The sequence below is a fragment of the Hyla sarda genome, unplaced genomic scaffold (genome assembly GCF_029499605.1).
Source record: "Hyla sarda isolate aHylSar1 unplaced genomic scaffold, aHylSar1.hap1 scaffold_1025, whole genome shotgun sequence".
NCBI classification, from domain to species: domain Eukaryota; kingdom Metazoa; phylum Chordata; class Amphibia; order Anura; family Hylidae; genus Hyla; species Hyla sarda.
Genome location: NW_026607644.1, coordinates 73,936 through 93,493, shown reverse-complemented (window position 1 = coordinate 93,493; position 19,558 = coordinate 73,936). Strand labels below are relative to the sequence as shown.

Genomic DNA, 19,558 nt, shown 5'->3' with positions numbered 1-19,558 from the left:
AGACAAGTCGCATCGGCTGAAAGTAGGCCAGAATGTCAGTCCATGTTGGAGCAGGTTTAGATACAGTCTAAAGCATAGATCTCAAAGTCTGTGCACAGAATTTAGCAAGGGCCTCGCACCTTCTGATGCATCAGGTAGGTGCACAATAGCATAGCCTAACCCTCTGTACTTTGGTCTATATTGATGCGGGACATAGACAGCCAGCTGATGACCAATCCATTAGTGCAATGGATGGCTGGAAGCATTTGTCTTTGCCTTTGCAATACCACAGAAGCAATGCATGGTCAATGTACAGCAATGACACACCTGTGTGAACAGCCAGGAGACCCCCCCCCCCCCATGTTATGTTACATAGTTACATAGTTAGTACGGTCGAAAAAAGACATATGTCCATCACGTTCAACCAGGGAATTAAGGGGTAGGGGTGTGGCGCGATATTGGGGAAGGGATGAGATTTTATATTTCTTCATAAGCATTAATCTTATTTTGTCAATTAGGAACATTCAGCACCCACCCGCTATCAAGGCAGCTGCCTATCATGTCATGCCCTACCTGCACAGGTGTGCTGGCTACTCAAATGATCCAATTAAGGAGGCCATTTAGTCAGCAGCAGCAGAAGTCCTGTGCCTGGACGCTCCAACAGGGGCCAGACACAAGCAGAAGCAGAAGCAGCAGAAGCAGCAGCAGCAGCACCACCTTTTGTTTTTTGGCTGCAGCAGCAGCAAGGCCCACAGGGCTGGCTAGCCAGCAAGCAGGTAGCAATGAAAGTAGGAATCTTTCTTTTTAACCCTGTAAGGGGGTGGTGCACTGTACCCGAAGATACTGCCATATCGGGTCAATGCATAGGGCGACGGAAGCAAGCTTCGAAATCGGCCCCCGTTCTCAAAAATCCATTTAATATATGGTCCCCAGATAGGGGACGTATCAGATATTAAACTGATAAGAACAGATACTACACTTGATCTTAGCCAAAAGGCCGAGAAGCGATAACCGTGAAAGGGGCGGGCCCAACAAGGTCCCCTTCATGGGCACTATCACTGCTTGCTGTCAGGGAGGCTGCCAGACAATTTTCCATGCACACTCTGGGCTGGGGGGCAGTCAACCACCAGTACACACAGCAGAACCTAAACCCATACCATTATTGCTAAGCAGCAAGACAGGGGCCCATTGCACTCCCACGGGGCCTTTTTAAATGCAATCCATAACCCGGATTTGCCAGGAACCCTTCTTACTCCTCCTACTTGCATGTGACACTGGGCTTAGGATCTGCATAGGAAACACACACACAAGCACACACCTACCTTTGTTGCCTGCAGATGCCTCCTTGGCTGTCCCCAAACGGTATCAAACCAACACCCACGGGAAGCTGTAAGCATAGAGGACATGCCTGCACCCCATTGGACTTACCTGTGTGGGTTAAATCCGGGTTATTTGACAACCTATGGCGGTGATGGTTCTGCTCAGGCAGAGCAGTGCTGATGCTCCTCATAAAGCTGTCGCTGCTGTGAAGGTTCTAGGTGACATCACAAATCCCTATGGTTACATACACAACAAAGCTGGGTTGTTGTTGTTTACACTCTGCAAGGCCTGTGGAAGTGAGTGACATCATAGCACTGTAGTTCTGAGGGTTCTAGATGGATGCAACAATCTCCTGTTGCTTCTATGAAGGCCATAATAGACGACATCACCAAACAGCTCCATAGTCACATACACAGCAAAGGAGAGATGTTGTTTACACCTAGTGATGTCAGTGGTATTGAGTGACATCACAGCACAGTGCTAAGGCTCCTGGGCCTGGACACAGCAGCGGCTGCAATATCTCAACGGAGAATACGTTTATATCTATGTGTGTGTGTGCGCATATATATATATATATATATATATATATATATATATATATATATATTTCTCCGCCGAAATCACTTTTAAACCCATTTCCACCTTTTTTTCCCTTCTCTTCCTCTTACTTTTTTTTCACGTTTTTTTTACGTTTTTCTCCTTTTCGCCTCTTTTCTGGGCGTATTATTCTTCTTTTTCTTCTTTTTTTTCGTCTAATGCATACCCCATCAGTGCAGCAATGCTTATTCAATACCGCCAGCAGATGGAGACACTGGGGGATAATTTTCTAAGGATTTATATTGATTTTTCCTGTCTGAATTTGTCGCACAGAAAGTTGCAGGCCAAATATGTGTGACATTTCTGCGACTTTAGCTTCTAGAGCATTTTTACAACATTATACATAGGTGCTGAATACATAAAAAGCGACTGTTCAGCGACAGACAAGTCGCATCGGCTGAAAGTAGGCCAGAATGTCAGTCCATGTTGGAGCAGGTTTAGATACAGTCTAAAGCATAGATCTCAAAGTCTGTGCACAGAATTTAGCAAGGGCCTCGCACCTTCTGATGCATCAGGTAGGTGCACAATAGCATAGCCTAACCCTCTGTACTTTGGTCTATATTGATGCGGGACATAGACAGCCAGCTGATGACCAATCCATTAGTGCAATGGATGGCTGGAAGCATTTGTCTTTGCCTTTGCAATACCACAGAAGCAATGCATGGTCAATGTACAGCAATGACACACCTGTGTGAACAGCCAGGAGACCCCCCCCCCCCCCCCCATGTTATGTTACATAGTTACATAGTTAGTACGGTCGAAAAAAGACATATGTCCATCACGTTCAACCAGGGAATTAAGGGGTAGGGGTGTGGCGCGATATTGGGGAAGGGATGAGATTTTATATTTCTTCATAAGCATTAATCTTATTTTGTCAATTAGGAACATTCAGCACCCACCCGCTATCAAGGCAGCTGCCTATCATGTCATGCCCTACCTGCACAGGTGTGCTGGCTACTCAAATGATCCAATTAAGGAGGCCATTTAGTCAGCAGCAGCAGAAGTCCTGTGCCTGGACGCTCCAACAGGGGCCAGACACAAGCAGAAGCAGAAGCAGCAGAAGCAGCAGCAGCACCACCTTTTGTTTTTTGGCTGCAGCAGCAGCAAGGCCCACAGGGCTGGCTAGCTGGCTAGCCAGCAAGCAGGTAGCAATGAAAGTAGGAATCTTTCTTTTTAACCCTGTAAGGGGGTGGTGCACTGTACCCGAAGATACTGCCATATCGGGTCAATGCATAGGGCGACGGAAGCAAGCTTCGAAATCGGCCCCCGTTCTCAAAAATCCATTTAATATATGGTCCCCAGATAGGGGACGTATCAGATATTAAACTGATAAGAACAGATTTTTTATCTAAAGCCGAGGAACGTGCTTTCGATTCACCCAAAGTGCAAGAAAAAGTGCAAACGTGTTACACTAAAAAAACGTGCACAAAGGATGCGGTCTATCGCAAGCCCTTCTCCGATAGGAGAGAGGCCCCCCAACAAACCTTACCCTTCGCCTCCGGACCAAAAGGTACCTGCGAGGTTCCAGGTTCGATGTCCCTTTTCGCCGAAGCTACTAGGGGACCACAAATGCTCCCGGCATCCCCCTTGGCGTTAGCCAAGGTATCTGCCCGCAGAGCCGATTACGGTAGGTACCCTGCCAAAGCAGGAGTACCCGGGGTGTTTGCAGGGAGGTGCGGAACCTAATGGCCACACACACCTCCCCTAGACCGCCAGGAGGGACACCCAGAAGGGCTACCGCATCCTGACCAATCCTGTGAACACACAACACGCAAAAAGTGACACAGTGAGACAAAAAAGAAATAAATAAGTGAATGTGTGCAGATATACTGCCCGGACATCCGGCCGGATCTATAAAAATTTCTCTGATCCTAGCCAGAAGGCCGGGAATCAAGAGGTGAGTGCCACAAGGTGAAGAGATTATGGTGCCCGTGCTTCAACTCAGTGAGTCTATTCTCCCAGTGAGTTTCGGCACCTCGGGGTCACCACTCCCCGAGGCACAAAAGTACCTCGGCTCTAGACCCTCTCAGCCTCACTTGATCTTAGCCAAAAGGCCGAGAAGCGATAACCGTGAAAGGGGCGGGCCCAACAAGGTCCCCTTCATGGGCACTATCACTGCTTGCTGTCAGGGAGGCTGCCAGACAATTTTCCATGCACACTCTGGGCTGGGGGGCAGTCAACCACCAGTACACACAGCAGAACCTAAACCCATACCATTATTGCTAAGCAGCAAGACAGGGGCCCATTGCACTCCCACGGGGCCTTTTTAAATGCAATCCATAACCCGGATTTGCCAGGAACCCTTCTTACTCCTCCTACTTGCATGTGACACTGGGCTTAGGATCTGCATAGGAAACACACACACAAGCACACACCTACCTTTGTTGCCTGCAGATGCCTCCTTGGCTGTCCCCAAACGGTATCAAACCAACACCCACGGGAAGCTGTAAGCATAGAGGACATGCCTGCACCCCATTGGACTTACCTGTGTGGGTTAAATCCGGGTTATTTGACAACCTATGGCGGTGATGGTTCTGCTCAGGCAGAGCAGTGCTGATGCTCCTCATAAAGCTGTCGCTGCTGTGAAGGTTCTAGGTGACATCACAAATCCCTATGGTTACATACACAACAAAGCTGGGTTGTTGTTGTTTACACTCTGCAAGGCCTGTGGAAGTGAGTGACATCATAGCACTGTAGTTCTGAGGGTTCAAGATGGATGCAACAATCTCCTGTTGCTTCTATGAAGGCCGTAATAGACGACATCACCAAACAGCTCCATAGTCACATACACAGCAAAGGAGAGATGTTGTTTACACCTAGTGATGTCAGTGGTATTGAGTGACATCACAGCACAGTGCTAAGGCTCCTGGGCCTGGACACAGCAGCGGCTGCAATATCTCAACGGAGAATACGTTTATATCTATGTGTGTGTGTGCGCATATATATATATATATATATATATATATATATATATATATATATATTTCTCCGCCGAAATCACTTTTAAACCCATTTCCACCTTTTTTTCCCTTCTCTTCCTCTTACTTTTTTTTCACGTTTTTTTACGTTTTTCTCCCTTTCGCCTCTTTTCTGGGCGTATTATTCTTCTTTTTCTTCTTTTTTTTCGTCTAATGCATACCCCATCAGTGCAGCAATGCTTATTCAATACCGCCAGCAGATGGAGACACTGGGGGATAATTTTCTAAGGATTTATACTGATTTTTCCTGTCTGAATTTGTCGCACAGAAAGTTGCAGGCCAAATATGTGTGACATTTCTGCGACTTTAGCTTCTAGAGCATTTTTACAACATTATACATAGGTGCTGAATACATAAAAAGCGACTGTTCAGCGACAGACAAGTCGCATCGGCTGAAAGTAGGCCAGAATGTCAGTCCATGTTGGAGCAGGTTTAGATACAGTCTAAAGCATAGATCTCAAAGTCTGTGCACAGAATTTAGCAAGGGCCTCGCACCTTCTGATGCATCAGGTAGGTGCACAATAGCATAGCCTAACCCTCTGTACTTTGGTCTATATTGATGCGGGACATAGACAGCCAGCTGATGACCAATCCATTAGTGCAATGGATGGCTGGAAGCATTTGTCTTTGCCTTTGCAATACCACAGAAGCAATGCATGGTCAATGTACAGCAATGACACACCTGTGTGAACAGCCAGGAGACCCCCCCCCCCCATGTTATGTTACATAGTTACATAGTTAGTACGGTCGAAAAAAGACATATGTCCATCACGTTCAACCAGGGAATTAAGGGGTAGGGGTGTGGCGCGATATTGGGGAAGGGATGAGATTTTATATTTCTTCATAAGCATTAATCTTATTTTGTCAATTAGGAACATTCAGCACCCACCCGCTATCAAGGCAGCTGCCTATCATGTCATGCCCTACCTGCACAGGTGTGCTGGCTACTCAAATGATCCAATTAAGGAGGCCATTTAGTCAGCAGCAGCAGAAGTCCTGTGCCTGGACGCTCCAACAGGGGCCAGACACAAGCAGAAGCAGAAGCAGCAGAAGCAGCAGCAGCACCACCTTTTGTTTTTTGGCTGCAGCAGCAGCAAGGCCCACAGGGCTGGCTAGCTGGCTAGCCAGCAAGCAGGTAGCAATGAAAGTAGGAATCTTTCTTTTTAACCCTGTAAGGGGGTGGTGCACTGTACCCGAAGATACTGCCATATCGGGTCAATGCATAGGGCGACGGAAGCAAGCTTCGAAATCGGCCCCCGTTCTCAAAAATCCATTTAATATATGGTCCCCAGATAGGGGACGTATCAGATATTAAACTGATAAGAACAGATTTTTTTTTTTTTTTTTTTTTTTATAAAGCCGAGGAACGTGCTTTCGATTCACCCAAAGTGCAAGAAAAAGTGCAAACGTGTTACACTAAAAAAAACGTGCACAAAGGATGCGGTCTATCGCAAGCCCTTCTCCGATAGGAGAGAGGCCCCCCAACAAACCTTACCCTTCGCCTCCGGACCAAAAGGTACCTGCGAGGTTCCAGGTTCGATGTCCCTTTTCGCCAAAGCTACTAGGGGACCACAAATGCTCCCGGCATCCCCCTTGGCGTTGGCCAAGGTATCTGCCCGCAGAGCCGATTACGGTAGGTACCCTGCCAAAGCAGGGGTACCCGGGGTGTTTGCAGGGAGGTGCGGAACCTAATGGCCACACACACCTCCCCTAGACCGCCAGGAGGGACACCCAGAAGGGCTACCGCATCCTGACAAATCCTGTGAACACACAACACGCAAAAAGTGACACAGTGAGACAAAAAAATAAATAAATAAGTGAATGTGTGCAGATATACTGCCCGGACATCCGGCCGGATCTATAAAAATTTCTCTGATCCTAGCCAGAAGGCCGGGAATCAAGAGGTGAGTGCCACAAGGTGAAGAGATTATGGTGCCCGTGCTTCAACTCAGTGAGCCTATTCTCCCAGTGAGTTTCGGCACCTCGGGGTCACCACTCCCCGAGGCACAAAAGTACCTCGGCTCTAGACCCTCTCAGCCTCATGGCGAGACCCGGAGGGAACAGGTCACATCGGGGCAGCCGTCGAGCTGATTCCTCAGAACCAGCCCCGGAAAGCCCTGGTACACCTGCATCCTCCATGCAGCACCCATCCCCACCAGCATGAAAACTGATAAGAACAGATACTACACTTGATCTTAGCCAAAAGGCCGAGAAGCGATAACCGTGAAAGGGGCGGGCCCAACAAGGTCCCCTTCATGGGCACTATCACTGCTTGCTGTCAGGGAGGCTGCCAGACAATTTTCCATGCACACTCTGGGCTGGGGGGCAGTCAACCACCAGTACACACAGCAGAACCTAAACCCATACCATTATTGCTAAGCAGCAAGACAGGGGCCCATTGCACTCCCACGGGGCCTTTTTAAATGCAATCCATAACCCGGATTTGCCAGGAACCCTTCTTACTCCTCCTACTTGCATGTGACACTGGGATCTGCATAGGAAACACACACACAAGCACACACCTACCTTTGTTGCCTGCAGATGCCTCCTTGGCTGTCCCCAAACGGTATCAAACCAACACCCACGGGAAGCTGTAAGCATAGAGGACATGCCTGCACCCCATTGGACTTACCTGTGTGGGTTAAATCCGGGTTATTTGACAACCTATGGCGGTGATGGTTCTGCTCAGGCAGAGCAGTGCTGATGCTCCTCATAAAGCTGTCGCTGCTGTGAAGGTTCTAGGTGACATCACAAATCCCTATGGTTACATACACAACAAAGCTGGGTTGTTGTTGTTTACACTCTGCAAGGCCTGTGGAAGTGAGTGACATCATAGCACTGTAGTTCTGAGGGTTCAAGATGGATGCAACAATCTCCTGTTGCTTCTATGAAGGCCGTAATAGACGACATCACCAAACAGCTCCATAGTCACATACACAGCAAAGGAGAGATGTTGTTTACACCTAGTGATGTCAGTGGTATTGAGTGACATCACAGCACAGTGCTAAGGCTCCTGGGCCTGGACACAGCAGCGGCTGCAATATCTCAACGGAGAATACGTTTATATCTATGTGTGTGTGTGCGCATATATATATATATATATATATATATATATATATATATATATATATTTCTCCGCCGAAATCACTTTTAAACCCATTTCCACCTTTTTTTCCCTTCTCTTCCTCTTACTTTTTTTTCACGTTTTTTTTACGTTTTTCTCCTTTTCGCCTCTTTTCTGGGCGTATTATTCTTCTTTTTCTTCTTTTTTTTCGTCTAATGCATACCCCATCAGTGCAGCAATGCTTATTCAATACCGCCAGCAGATGGAGACACTGGGGGATAATTTTCTAAGGATTTATACTGATTTTTCCTGTCTGAATTTGTCGCACAGAAAGTTGCAGGCCAAATATGTGTGACATTTCTGCGACTTTAGCTTCTAGAGCATTTTTACAACATTATACATAGGTGCTGAATACATAAAAAGCGACTGTTCAGCGACAGACAAGTCGCATCGGCTGAAAGTAGGCCAGAATGTCAGTCCATGTTGGAGCAGGTTTAGATACAGTCTAAAGCATAGATCTCAAAGTCTGTGCACAGAATTTAGCAAGGGCCTCGCACCTTCTGATGCATCAGGTAGGTGCACAATAGCATAGCCTAACCCTCTGTACTTTGGTCTATATTGATGCGGGACATAGACAGCCAGCTGATGACCAATCCATTAGTGCAATGGATGGCTGGAAGCATTTGTCTTTGCCTTTGCAATACCACAGAAGCAATGCATGGTCAATGTACAGCAATGACACACCTGTGTGAACAGCCAGGAGACCCCCCCCCATGTTATGTTACATAGTTACATAGTTAGTACGGTCGAAAAAAGACATATGTCCATCACGTTCAACCAGGGAATTAAGGGGTAGGGGTGTGGCGCGATATTGGGGAAGGGATGAGATTTTATATTTCTTCATAAGCATTAATCTTATTTTGTCAATTAGGAACATTCAGCACCCACCCGCTATCAAGGCAGCTGCCTATCATGTCATGCCCTACCTGCACAGGTGTGCTGGCTACTCAAATGATCCAATTAAGGAGGCCATTTAGTCAGCAGCAGCAGAAGTCCTGTGCCTGGACGCTCCAACAGGGGCCAGACACAAGCAGAAGCAGAAGCAGCAGAAGCAGCAGCAGCACCACCTTTTGTTTTTTGGCTGCAGCAGCAGTAAGGCCCACAGGGCTGGCTAGCTGGCTAGCCAGCAAGCAGGTAGCAATGAAAGTAGGAATCTTTCTTTTTAACCCTGTAAGGGGGTGGTGCACTGTACCCGAAGATACTGCCATATCGGGTCAATGCATAGGGCGACGGAAGCAAGCTTCGAAATCGGCCCCCGTTCTCAAAAATCCATTTAATATATGGTCCCCAGATAGGGGACGTATCAGATATTAAACTGATAAGAACAGATACTACACTTGATCTTAGCCAAAAGGCCGAGAAGCGATAACCGTGAAAGGGGCGGGCCCAACAAGGTCCCCTTCATGGGCACTATCACTGCTTGCTGTCAGGGAGGCTGCCAGACAATTTTCCATGCACACTCTGGGCTGGGGGGCAGTCAACCACCAGTACACACAGCAGAACCTAAACCCATACCATTATTGCTAAGCAGCAAGACAGGGGCCCATTGCACTCCCACGGGGCCTTTTTAAATGCAATCCATAACCCGGATTTGCCAGGAACCCTTCTTACTCCTCCTACTTGCATGTGACACTGGGCTTAGGATCTGCATAGGAAACACACACACAAGCACACACCTACCTTTGTTGCCTGCAGATGCCTCCTTGGCTGTCCCCAAACGGTATCAAACCAACACCCACGGGAAGCTGTAAGCATAGAGGACATGCCTGCACCCCATTGGACTTACCTGTGTGGGTTAAATCCGGGTTATTTGACAACCTATGGCGGTGATGGTTCTGCTCAGGCAGAGCAGTGCTGATGCTCCTCATAAAGCTGTCGCTGCTGTGAAGGTTCTAGGTGACATCACAAATCCCTTTGGTTACATACACAACAAAGCTGGGTTGTTGTTGTTTACACTCTGCAAGGCCTGTGGAAGTGAGTGACATCATAGCACTGTAGTTCTGAGGGTTCTAGATGGATGCAACAATCTCCTGTTGCTTCTATGAAGGCCATAATAGACGACATCACCAAACAGCTCCATAGTCACATACACAGCAAAGGAGAGATGTTGTTTACACCTAGTGATGTCAGTGGTATTGAGTGACATCACAGCACAGTGCTAAGGCTCCTGGGCCTGGACACAGCAGCGGCTGCAATATCTCAACGGAGAATACGTTTATATATATGTGTGTGTGTGCGCGTATATATATATATATATATATATATATATATATATATATATTTCTCCGCCGAAATCACTTTTAAACCCATTTCCACCTTTTTTTCCCTTCTCTTCCTCTTACTTTTTTTTCACGTTTTTTTACGTTTTTCTCCTTTTCGCCTCTTTTCTGGGCGTATTATTCTTCTTTTTCTTCTTTTTTTTCGTCTAATGCATACCCCATCAGTGCAGCAATGCTTATTCAATACCGCCAGCAGATGGAGACACTGGGGGATAATTTTCTAAGGATTTATACTGATTTTTCCTGTCTGAATTTGTCGCACAGAAAGTTGCAGGCCAAATATGTGTGACATTTCTGCGACTTTAGCTTCTAGAGCATTTTTACAACATTATACATAGGTGCTGAATACATAAAAAGCGACTGTTCAGCGACAGACAAGTCGCATCGGCTGAAAGTAGGCCAGAATGTCAGTCCATGTTGGAGCAGGTTTAGATACAGTCTAAAGCATAGATCTCAAAGTCTGTGCACAGAATTTAGCAAGGGCCTCGCACCTTCTGATGCATCAGGTAGGTGCACAATAGCATAGCCTAACCCTCTGTACTTTGGTCTATATTGATGCGGGACATAGACAGCCAGCTGATGACCAATCCATTAGTGCAATGGATGGCTGGAAGCATTTGTCTTTGCCTTTGCAATACCACAGAAGCAATGCATGGTCAATGTACAGCAATGACACACCTGTGTGAACAGCCAGGAGACCCCCCCCCCCCATGTTATGTTACATAGTTACATAGTTAGTACGGTCGAAAAAAGACATATGTCCATCAAGTTCAACCAGGGAATTAAGGGGTAGGGGTGTGGCGCGATATTGGGGAAGGGATGAGATTTTATATTTCTTCATAAGCATTAATCTTATTTTGTCAATTAGGAACATTCAGCACCCACCCGCTATCAAGGCAGCTGCCTATCATGTCATGCCCTACCTGCACAGGTGTGCTGGCTACTCAAATGATCCAATTAAGGAGGCCATTTAGTCAGCAGCAGCAGAAGTCCTGTGCCTGGACGCTCCAACAGCGGCCAGACACAAGCAGAAGCAGAAGCAGCAGCAGCACCACCTTTTGTTTTTTGGCTGCAGCAGCAGCAGCAGCAAGGCCCACAGGGCTGGCTAGCTGGCTAGCCAGCAAGCAGGTAGCAATGAAAGTAGGAATCTTTCTTTTTAACCCTGTAAGGGGGTGGTGCACTGTACCCGAAGATACTGCCATATCGGGTCAATGCATAGGGCGACGGAAGCAAGCTTCGAAATCGGCCCCCGTTCTCAAAAATCCATTTAATATATGGTCCCCAGATAGGGGACGTATCAGATATTAAACTGATAAGAACAGATACTACACTTGATCTTAGCCAAAAGGCCGAGAAGCGATAACCGTGAAAGGGGCGGGCCCAACAAGGTCCCCTTCATGGGCACTATCACTGCTTGCTGTCAGGGAGGCTGCCAGACAATTTTCCATGCACACTCTGGGCTGGGGGGCAGTCAACCACCAGTACACACAGCAGAACCTAAACCCATACCATTATTGCTAAGCAGCAAGACAGGGGCCCATTGCACTCCCACGGGGCCTTTTTAAATGCAATCCATAACCCGGATTTGCCAGGAACCCTTCTTACTCCTCCTACTTGCATGTGACACTGGGCTTAGGATCTGCATAGGAAACACACACACAAGCACACACCTACCTTTGTTGCCTGCAGATGCCTCCTTGGCTGTCCCCAAACGGTATCAAACCAACACCCACGGGAAGCTGTAAGCATAGAGGACATGCCTGCACCCCATTGGACTTACCTGTGTGGGTTAAACCCGGGTTATTTGACAACCTATGGCGGTGATGGTTCTGCTCAGGCAGAGCAGTGCTGATGCTCCTCATAAAGCTGTCGCTGCTGTGAAGGTTCTAGGTGACATCACAAATCCCTATGGTTACATACACAACAAAGCTGGGTTGTTGTTGTTTACACTCTGCAAGGCCTGTGGAAGTGAGTGACATCATAGCACTGTAGTTCTGAGGGTTCTAGATGGATGCAACAATCTCCTGTTGCTTCTATGAAGGCCATAATAGACGACATCACCAAACAGCTCCATAGTCACATACACAGCAAAGGAGAGATGTTGTTTACACCTAGTGATGTCAGTGGTATTGAGTGACATCACAGCACAGTGCTAAGGCTCCTGGGCCTGGACACAGCAGCGGCTGCAATATCTCAACGGAGAATACGTTTATATATATGTGTGTGTGTGCGCGTATATATATATATATATATATATATATATATATATATTTCTCCGCCGAAATCACTTTTAAACCCATTTCCACCTTTTTTTCCCTTCTCTTCCTCTTACTTTTTTTTCACGTTTTTTTACGTTTTTCTCCTTTTCGCCTCTTTTCTGGGCGTATTATTCTTCTTTTTCTTCTTTTTTTTCGTCTAATGCATACCCCATCAGTGCAGCAATGCTTATTCAATACCGCCAGCAGATGGAGACACTGGGGGATAATTTTCTAAGGATTTATACTGATTTTTCCTGTCTGAATTTGTCGCACAGAAAGTTGCAGGCCAAATATGTGTGACATTTCTGCGACTTTAGCTTCTAGAGCATTTTTACAACATTATACATAGGTGCTGAATACATAAAAAGCGACTGTTCAGCGACAGACAAGTCGCATCGGCTGAAAGTAGGCCAGAATGTCAGTCCATGTTGGAGCAGGTTTAGATACAGTCTAAAGCATAGATCTCAAAGTCTGTGCACAGAATTTAGCAAGGGCCTCGCACCTTCTGATGCATCAGGTAGGTGCACAATAGCATAGCCTAACCCTCTGTACTTTGGTCTATATTGATGCGGGACATAGACAGCCAGCTGATGACCAATCCATTAGTGCAATGGATGGCTGGAAGCATTTGTCTTTGCCTTTGCAATACCACAGAAGCAATGCATGGTCAATGTACAGCAATGACACACCTGTGTGAACAGCCAGGAGACCCCCCCCCCCCATGTTATGTTACATAGTTACATAGTTAGTACGGTCGAAAAAAGACATATGTCCATCAAGTTCAACCAGGGAATTAAGGGGTAGGGGTGTGGCGCGATATTGGGGAAGGGATGAGATTTTATATTTCTTCATAAGCATTAATCTTATTTTGTCAATTAGGAACATTCAGCACCCACCCGCTATCAAGGCAGCTGCCTATCATGTCATGCCCTACCTGCACAGGTGTGCTGGCTACTCAAATGATCCAATTAAGGAGGCCATTTAGTCAGCAGCAGCAGAAGTCCTGTGCCTGGACGCTCCAACAGCGGCCAGACACAAGCAGAAGCAGAAGCAGCAGCAGCACCACCTTTTGTTTTTTGGCTGCAGCAGCAGCAGCAGCAAGGCCCACAGGGCTGGCTAGCTGGCTAGCCAGCAAGCAGGTAGCAATGAAAGTAGGAATCTTTCTTTTTAACCCTGTAAGGGGGTGGTGCACTGTACCCGAAGATACTGCCATATCGGGTCAATGCATAGGGCGACGGAAGCACGCTTCGAAATCGGCCCCCGTTCTCAAAAATCCATTTAATATATGGTCCCCAGATAGGGGACGTATCAGATATTAAACTGATAAGAACAGATACTACACTTGATCTTAGCCAAAAGGCCGAGAAGCGATAACCGTGAAAGGGGCGGGCCCAACAAGGTCCCCTTCATGGGCACTATCACTGCTTGCTGTCAGGGAGGCTGCCAGACAATTTTCCATGCACACTCTGGGCTGGGGGGCAGTCAACCACCAGTACACACAGCAGAACCTAAACCCATACCATTATTGCTAAGCAGCAAGACAGGGGCCCATTGCACTCCCACGGGGCCTTTTTAAATGCAATCCATAACCCGGATTTGCCAGGAACCCTTCTTACTCCTCCTACTTGCATGTGACACTGGGCTTAGGATCTGCATAGGAAACACACACACAAGCACACACCTACCTTTGTTGCCTGCAGATGCCTCCTTGGCTGTCCCCAAACGGTATCAAACCAACACCCACGGGAAGCTGTAAGCATAGAGGACATGCCTGCACCCCATTGGACTTACCTGTGTGGGTTAAACCCGGGTTATTTGACAACCTATGGCGGTGATGGTTCTGCTCAGGCAGAGCAGTGCTGATGCTCCTCATAAAGCTGTCGCTGCTGTGAAGGTTCTAGGTGACATCACAAATCCCTATGGTTACATACACAACAAAGCTGGGTTGTTGTTGTTTACACTCTGCAAGGCCTGTGGAAGTGAGTGACATCATAGCACTGTAGTTCTGAGGGTTCTAGATGGATGCAACAATCTCCTGTTGCTTCTATGAAGGCCATAATAGACGACATCACCAAACAGCTCCATAGTCACATACACAGCAAAGGAGAGATGTTGTTTACACCTAGTGATGTCAGTGGTATTGAGTGACATCACAGCACAGTGCTAAGGCTCCTGGGCCTGGACACAGCAGCGGCTGCAATATCTCAACGGAGAATACGTTTATATATATGTGTGTGTGTGCGCGTATATATATATATATATATATATATATATATATTTCTCCGCCGAAATCACTTTTAAACCCATTTCCACCTTTTTTTCCCTTCTCTTCCTCTTACTTTTTTTTCACGTTTTTTTACGTTTTTCTCCTTTTCGCCTCTTTTCTGGGCGTATTATTCTTCTTTTTCTTCTTTTTTTTCGTCTAATGCATACCCCATCAGTGCAGCAATGCTTATTCAATACCGCCAGCAGATGGAGACACTGGGGGATAATTTTCTAAGGATTTATACTGATTTTTCCTGTCTGAATTTGTCGCACAGAAAGTTGCAGGCCAAATATGTGTGACATTTCTGCGACTTTAGCTTCTAGAGCATTTTTACAACATTATACATAGGTGCTGAATACATAAAAAGCGACTGTTCAGCGACAGACAAGTCGCATCGGCTGAAAGTAGGCCAGAATGTCAGTCCATGTTGGAGCAGGTTTAGATACAGTCTAAAGCATAGATCTCAAAGTCTGTGCACAGAATTTAGCAAGGGCCTCGCACCTTCTGATGCATCAGGTAGGTGCACAATAGCATAGCCTAACCCTCTGTACTTTGGTCTATATTGATGCGGGACATAGACAGCCAGCTGATGACCAATCCATTAGTGCAATGGATGGCTGGAAGCATTTGTCTTTGCCTTTGCAATACCACAGAAGCAATGCATGGTCAATGTACAGCAATGACACACCTGTGTGAACAGCCAGGAGACCCCCCCCCCCATGTTATGTTACATAGTTACATAGTTAGTACGGTCGAAAAAAGACATATGTCCATCAAGTTCAACCAGGGAATTAAGGGGTAGGGGTGTGGCGCGATATTGGGGAAGGGATGAGATTTTATATTTCTTCATAAGCATTAATCTTATTTTGTCAATTAGGAACATTCAGCACCCACCCGCTATCAAGGCAGCTGCCTATCATGTCATGCCCTACCTGCACAGGTGTGCTGGCTACTCAAATGATCCAATTAAGGAGGCCATTTAGTCAGCAGCAGCAGAAGTCCTGTGCCTGGACGCTCCAACAGCGGCCAGACACAAGCAGAAGCAGAAGCAGCAGCAGCACCACCTTTTGTTTTTTGGCTGCAGCAGCAGCAGCAGCAAGGCCCACAGGGCTGGCTAGCTGGCTAGCCAGCAAGCAGGTAGCAATGAAAGTAGGAATCTTTCTTTTTAACCCTGTAAGGGGGTGGTGCACTGTACCCGAAGATACTGCCATATCGGGTCAATGCATAGGGCGACGGAAGCAAGCTTCGAAATCGGCCCCCGTTCTCAAAAATCCATTTAATATATGGTCCCCAGATAGGGGACGTATCAGATATTAAACTGATAAGAACAGATACTACACTTGATCTTAGCCAAAAGGCCGAGAAGCGATAACCGTGAAAGGGGCGGGCCCAACAAGGTCCCCTTCATGGGCACTATCACTGCTTGCTGTCAGGGAGGCTGCCAGACAATTTTCCATGCACACTCTGGGCTGGGGGGCAGTCAACCACCAGTACACACAGCAGAACCTAAACCCATACCATTATTGCTAAGCAGCAAGACAGGGGCCCATTGCACTCCCACGGGGCCTTTTTAAATGCAATCCATAACCCGGATTTGCCAGGAACCCTTCTTACTCCTCCTACTTGCATGTGACACTGGGCTTAGGATCTGCATAGGAAACACACACACAAGCACACACCTACCTTTGTTGCCTGCAGATGCCTCCTTGGCTGTCCCCAAACGGTATCAAACCAACACCCACGGGAAGCTGTAAGCATAGAGGACATGCCTGCACCCCATTGGACTTACCTGTGTGGGTTAAACCCGGGTTATTTGACAACCTATGGCGGTGATGGTTCTGCTCAGGCAGAGCAGTGCTGATGCTCCTCATAAAGCTGTCGCTGCTGTGAAGGTTCTAGGTGACATCACAAATCCCTATGGTTACATACACAACAAAGCTGGGTTGTTGTTGTTTACACTCTGCAAGGCCTGTGGAAGTGAGTGACATCATAGCACTGTAGTTCTGAGGGTTCTAGATGGATGCAACAATCTCCTGTTGCTTCTATGAAGGCCATAATAGACGACATCACCAAACAGCTCCATAGTCACATGCACAGCAAAGGAGAGATGTTGTTTACACCTAGTGATGTCAGTGGTATTGAGTGACATCACAGCACAGTGCTAAGGCTCCTGGGCCTGGACACAGCAGCGGCTGCAATATCTCAACGGAGAATACGTTTATATATATGTGTGTGTGTGCGCGTATAATATATATATATATATATATATATATATATATATATATATATTTCTCCGCCGAAATCACTTTTAAACCCATTTCCACCTTTTTTTCCCTTCTCTTCCTCTTACTTTTTTTTCACGTTTTTTTACGTTTTTCTCCTTTTCGCCTCTTTTCTGGGCGTATTATTCTTCTTTTTCTTCTTTTTTTTCGTCTAATGCATACCCCATCAGTGCAGCAATGCTTATTCAATACCGCCAGCAGATGGAGACACTGGGGGATAATTTTCTAAGGATTTATACTGATTTTTCCTGTCTGAATTTGTCGCACAGAAAGTTGCAGGCCAAATATGTGTGACATTTCTGCGACTTTAGCTTCTAGAGCATTTTTACAACATTATACATAGGTGCTGAATACATAAAAAGCGACTGTTCAGCGACAGACAAGTCGCATCGGCTGAAAGTAGGCCAGAATGTCAGTCCATGTTGGAGCAGGTTTAGATACAGTCTAAAGCATAGATCTCAAAGTCTGTGCACAGAATTTAGCAAGGGCCTCGCACCTTCTGATGCATCAGGTAGGTGCACAATAGCATAGCCTAACCCTCTGTACTTTGGTCTATATTGATGCGGGACATAGACAGCCAGCTGATGACCAATCCATTAGTGCAATGGATGGCTGGAAGCATTTGTCTTTGCCTTTGCAATACCACAGAAGCAATGCATGGTCAATGTACAGCAATGACACACCTGTGTGAACAGCCAGGAGACCCCCCCCCCCCATGTTATGTTACATAGTTACATAGTTAGTACGGTCGAAAAAAGACATATGTCCATCAAGTTCAACCAGGGAATTAAGGGGTAGGGGTGTGGCGCGATATTGGGGAAGGGATGAGATTTTATATTTCTTCATAAGCATTAATCTTATTTTGTCAATTAGGAACATTCAGCACCCACCCGCTATCAAGGCAGCTGCCTATCATGTCATGCCCTACCTGCACAGGTGTGCTGGCTACTCAAATGATCCAATTAAGGAGGCCATTTAGTCAGCAGCAGCAGAAGTCCTGTGCCTGGACGCTCCAACAGCGGCCAGACACAAGCAGAAGCAGAAGCAGCAGCAGCACCACCTTTTGTTTTTTGGCTGCAGCAGCAGCAGCAGCAAGGCCCACAGGGCTGGCTAGCTGGCTAGCCAGCAAGCAGGTAGCAATGAAAGTAGGAATCTTTCTTTTTAACCCTGTAAGGGGGTGGTGCACTGTACCCGAAGATACTGCCATATCGGGTCAATGCATAGGGCGACGGAAGCAAGCTTCGAAATCGGCCCCCGTTCTCAAAAATCCATTTAATATATGGTCCCCAGATAGGGGACGTATCAGATATTAAACTGATAAGAACAGATACTACACTTGATCTTAGCCAAAAGGCCGAGAAGCGATAACCGTGAAAGGGGCGGGCCCAACAAGGTCCCCTTCATGGGCACTATCACTGCTTGCTGTCAGGGAGGCTGCCAGACAATTTTCCATGCACACTCTGGGCTGGGGGGCAGTCAACCACCAGTACACACAGCAGAACCTAAACCCATACCATTATTGCTAAGCAGCAAGACAGGGGCCCATTGCACTCCCACGGGGCCTTTTTAAATGCAATCCATAACCCGGATTTGCCAGGAACCCTTCTTACTCCTCCTACTTGCATGTGACACTGGGCTTAGGATCTGCATAGGAAACACACACACAAGCACACACCTACCTTTGTTGCCTGCAGATGCCTCCTTGGCTGTCCCCAAACGGTATCAAACCAACACCCACGGGAAGCTGTAAGCATAGAGGACATGCCTGCACCCCATTGGACTTACCTGTGTGGGTTAAACCCGGGTTATTTGACAACCTATGGCGGTGATGGTTCTGCTCAGGCAGAGCAGTGCTGATGCTCCTCATAAAGCTGTCGCTGCTGTGAAGGTTCTAGGTGACATCACAAATCCCTATGGTTACATACACAACAAAGCTGGGTTGTTGTTGTTTACACTCTGCAAGGCCTGTGGAAGTGAGTGACATCATAGCACTGTAGTTCTGAGGGTTCTAGATGGATGCAACAATCTCCTGTTGCTTCTATGAAGGCCATAATAGACGACATCACCAAACAGCTCCATAGTCACATACACAGCAAAGGAGAGATGTTGTTTACACCTAGTGATGTCAGTGGTATTGAGTGACATCACAGCACAGTGCTAAGGCTCCTGGGCCTGGACACAGCAGCGGCTGCAATATCTCAACGGAGAATACGTTTATATATATGTGTGTGTGTGCGCGTATATATATATATATATATATATATATATATATATATATATATATTTCTCCGCCGAAATCACTTTTAAACCCATTTCCACCTTTTTTTCCCTTCTCTTCCTCTTACTTTTTTTTCACGTTTTTTTACGTTTTTCTCCTTTTCGCCTCTTTTCTGGGCGTATTATTCTTCTTTTTCTTCTTTTTTTTCGTCTAATGCATACCCCATCAGTGCAGCAATGCTTATTCAATACCGCCAG

General features: G+C 46.7%; 7 non-coding genes and 2 pseudogenes across 7 annotated transcripts; all 9 read right to left on the bottom strand.

The window, feature by feature from the left end:
* Nucleotides 1-797: 797 nt before the first annotated feature.
* Nucleotides 798-988, bottom strand: LOC130298851 (U2 spliceosomal RNA). The gene has a single exon (XR_008850139.1). It is a non-coding gene; the product is annotated as a U2 spliceosomal RNA (small nuclear RNA).
* A 2,095-nt stretch (nt 989-3,083) lies between these two features.
* On the bottom strand, nt 3,084-3,293 carry LOC130298811 (U2 spliceosomal RNA; annotated as a pseudogene).
* Nucleotides 3,294-6,051: 2,758 nt separating this feature from the next.
* LOC130298814 (U2 spliceosomal RNA) lies at nt 6,052-6,238 on the bottom strand. Its single transcript, XR_008850104.1, has one exon. It is a non-coding gene; the product is annotated as a U2 spliceosomal RNA (small nuclear RNA).
* Nucleotides 6,239-6,933: 695 nt separating this feature from the next.
* On the bottom strand, nt 6,934-7,093 carry LOC130298819 (U2 spliceosomal RNA; annotated as a pseudogene).
* Nucleotides 7,094-9,174: 2,081 nt separating this feature from the next.
* LOC130298850 (U2 spliceosomal RNA) lies at nt 9,175-9,365 on the bottom strand. Its single transcript, XR_008850137.1, has one exon. It is a non-coding gene; the product is annotated as a U2 spliceosomal RNA (small nuclear RNA).
* Nucleotides 9,366-11,447: 2,082 nt separating this feature from the next.
* On the bottom strand, nt 11,448-11,638 carry LOC130298849 (U2 spliceosomal RNA). The gene has a single exon (XR_008850136.1). It is a non-coding gene; the product is annotated as a U2 spliceosomal RNA (small nuclear RNA).
* Nucleotides 11,639-13,716: 2,078 nt separating this feature from the next.
* LOC130298871 (U2 spliceosomal RNA) lies at nt 13,717-13,907 on the bottom strand. Its single transcript, XR_008850158.1, has one exon. It is a non-coding gene; the product is annotated as a U2 spliceosomal RNA (small nuclear RNA).
* Nucleotides 13,908-15,980: 2,073 nt separating this feature from the next.
* On the bottom strand, nt 15,981-16,171 carry LOC130298848 (U2 spliceosomal RNA). Its single transcript, XR_008850135.1, has one exon. It is a non-coding gene; the product is annotated as a U2 spliceosomal RNA (small nuclear RNA).
* A 2,087-nt stretch (nt 16,172-18,258) lies between these two features.
* LOC130298847 (U2 spliceosomal RNA) lies at nt 18,259-18,449 on the bottom strand. The gene has a single exon (XR_008850134.1). It is a non-coding gene; the product is annotated as a U2 spliceosomal RNA (small nuclear RNA).
* Nucleotides 18,450-19,558: the final 1,109 nt, after the last annotated feature.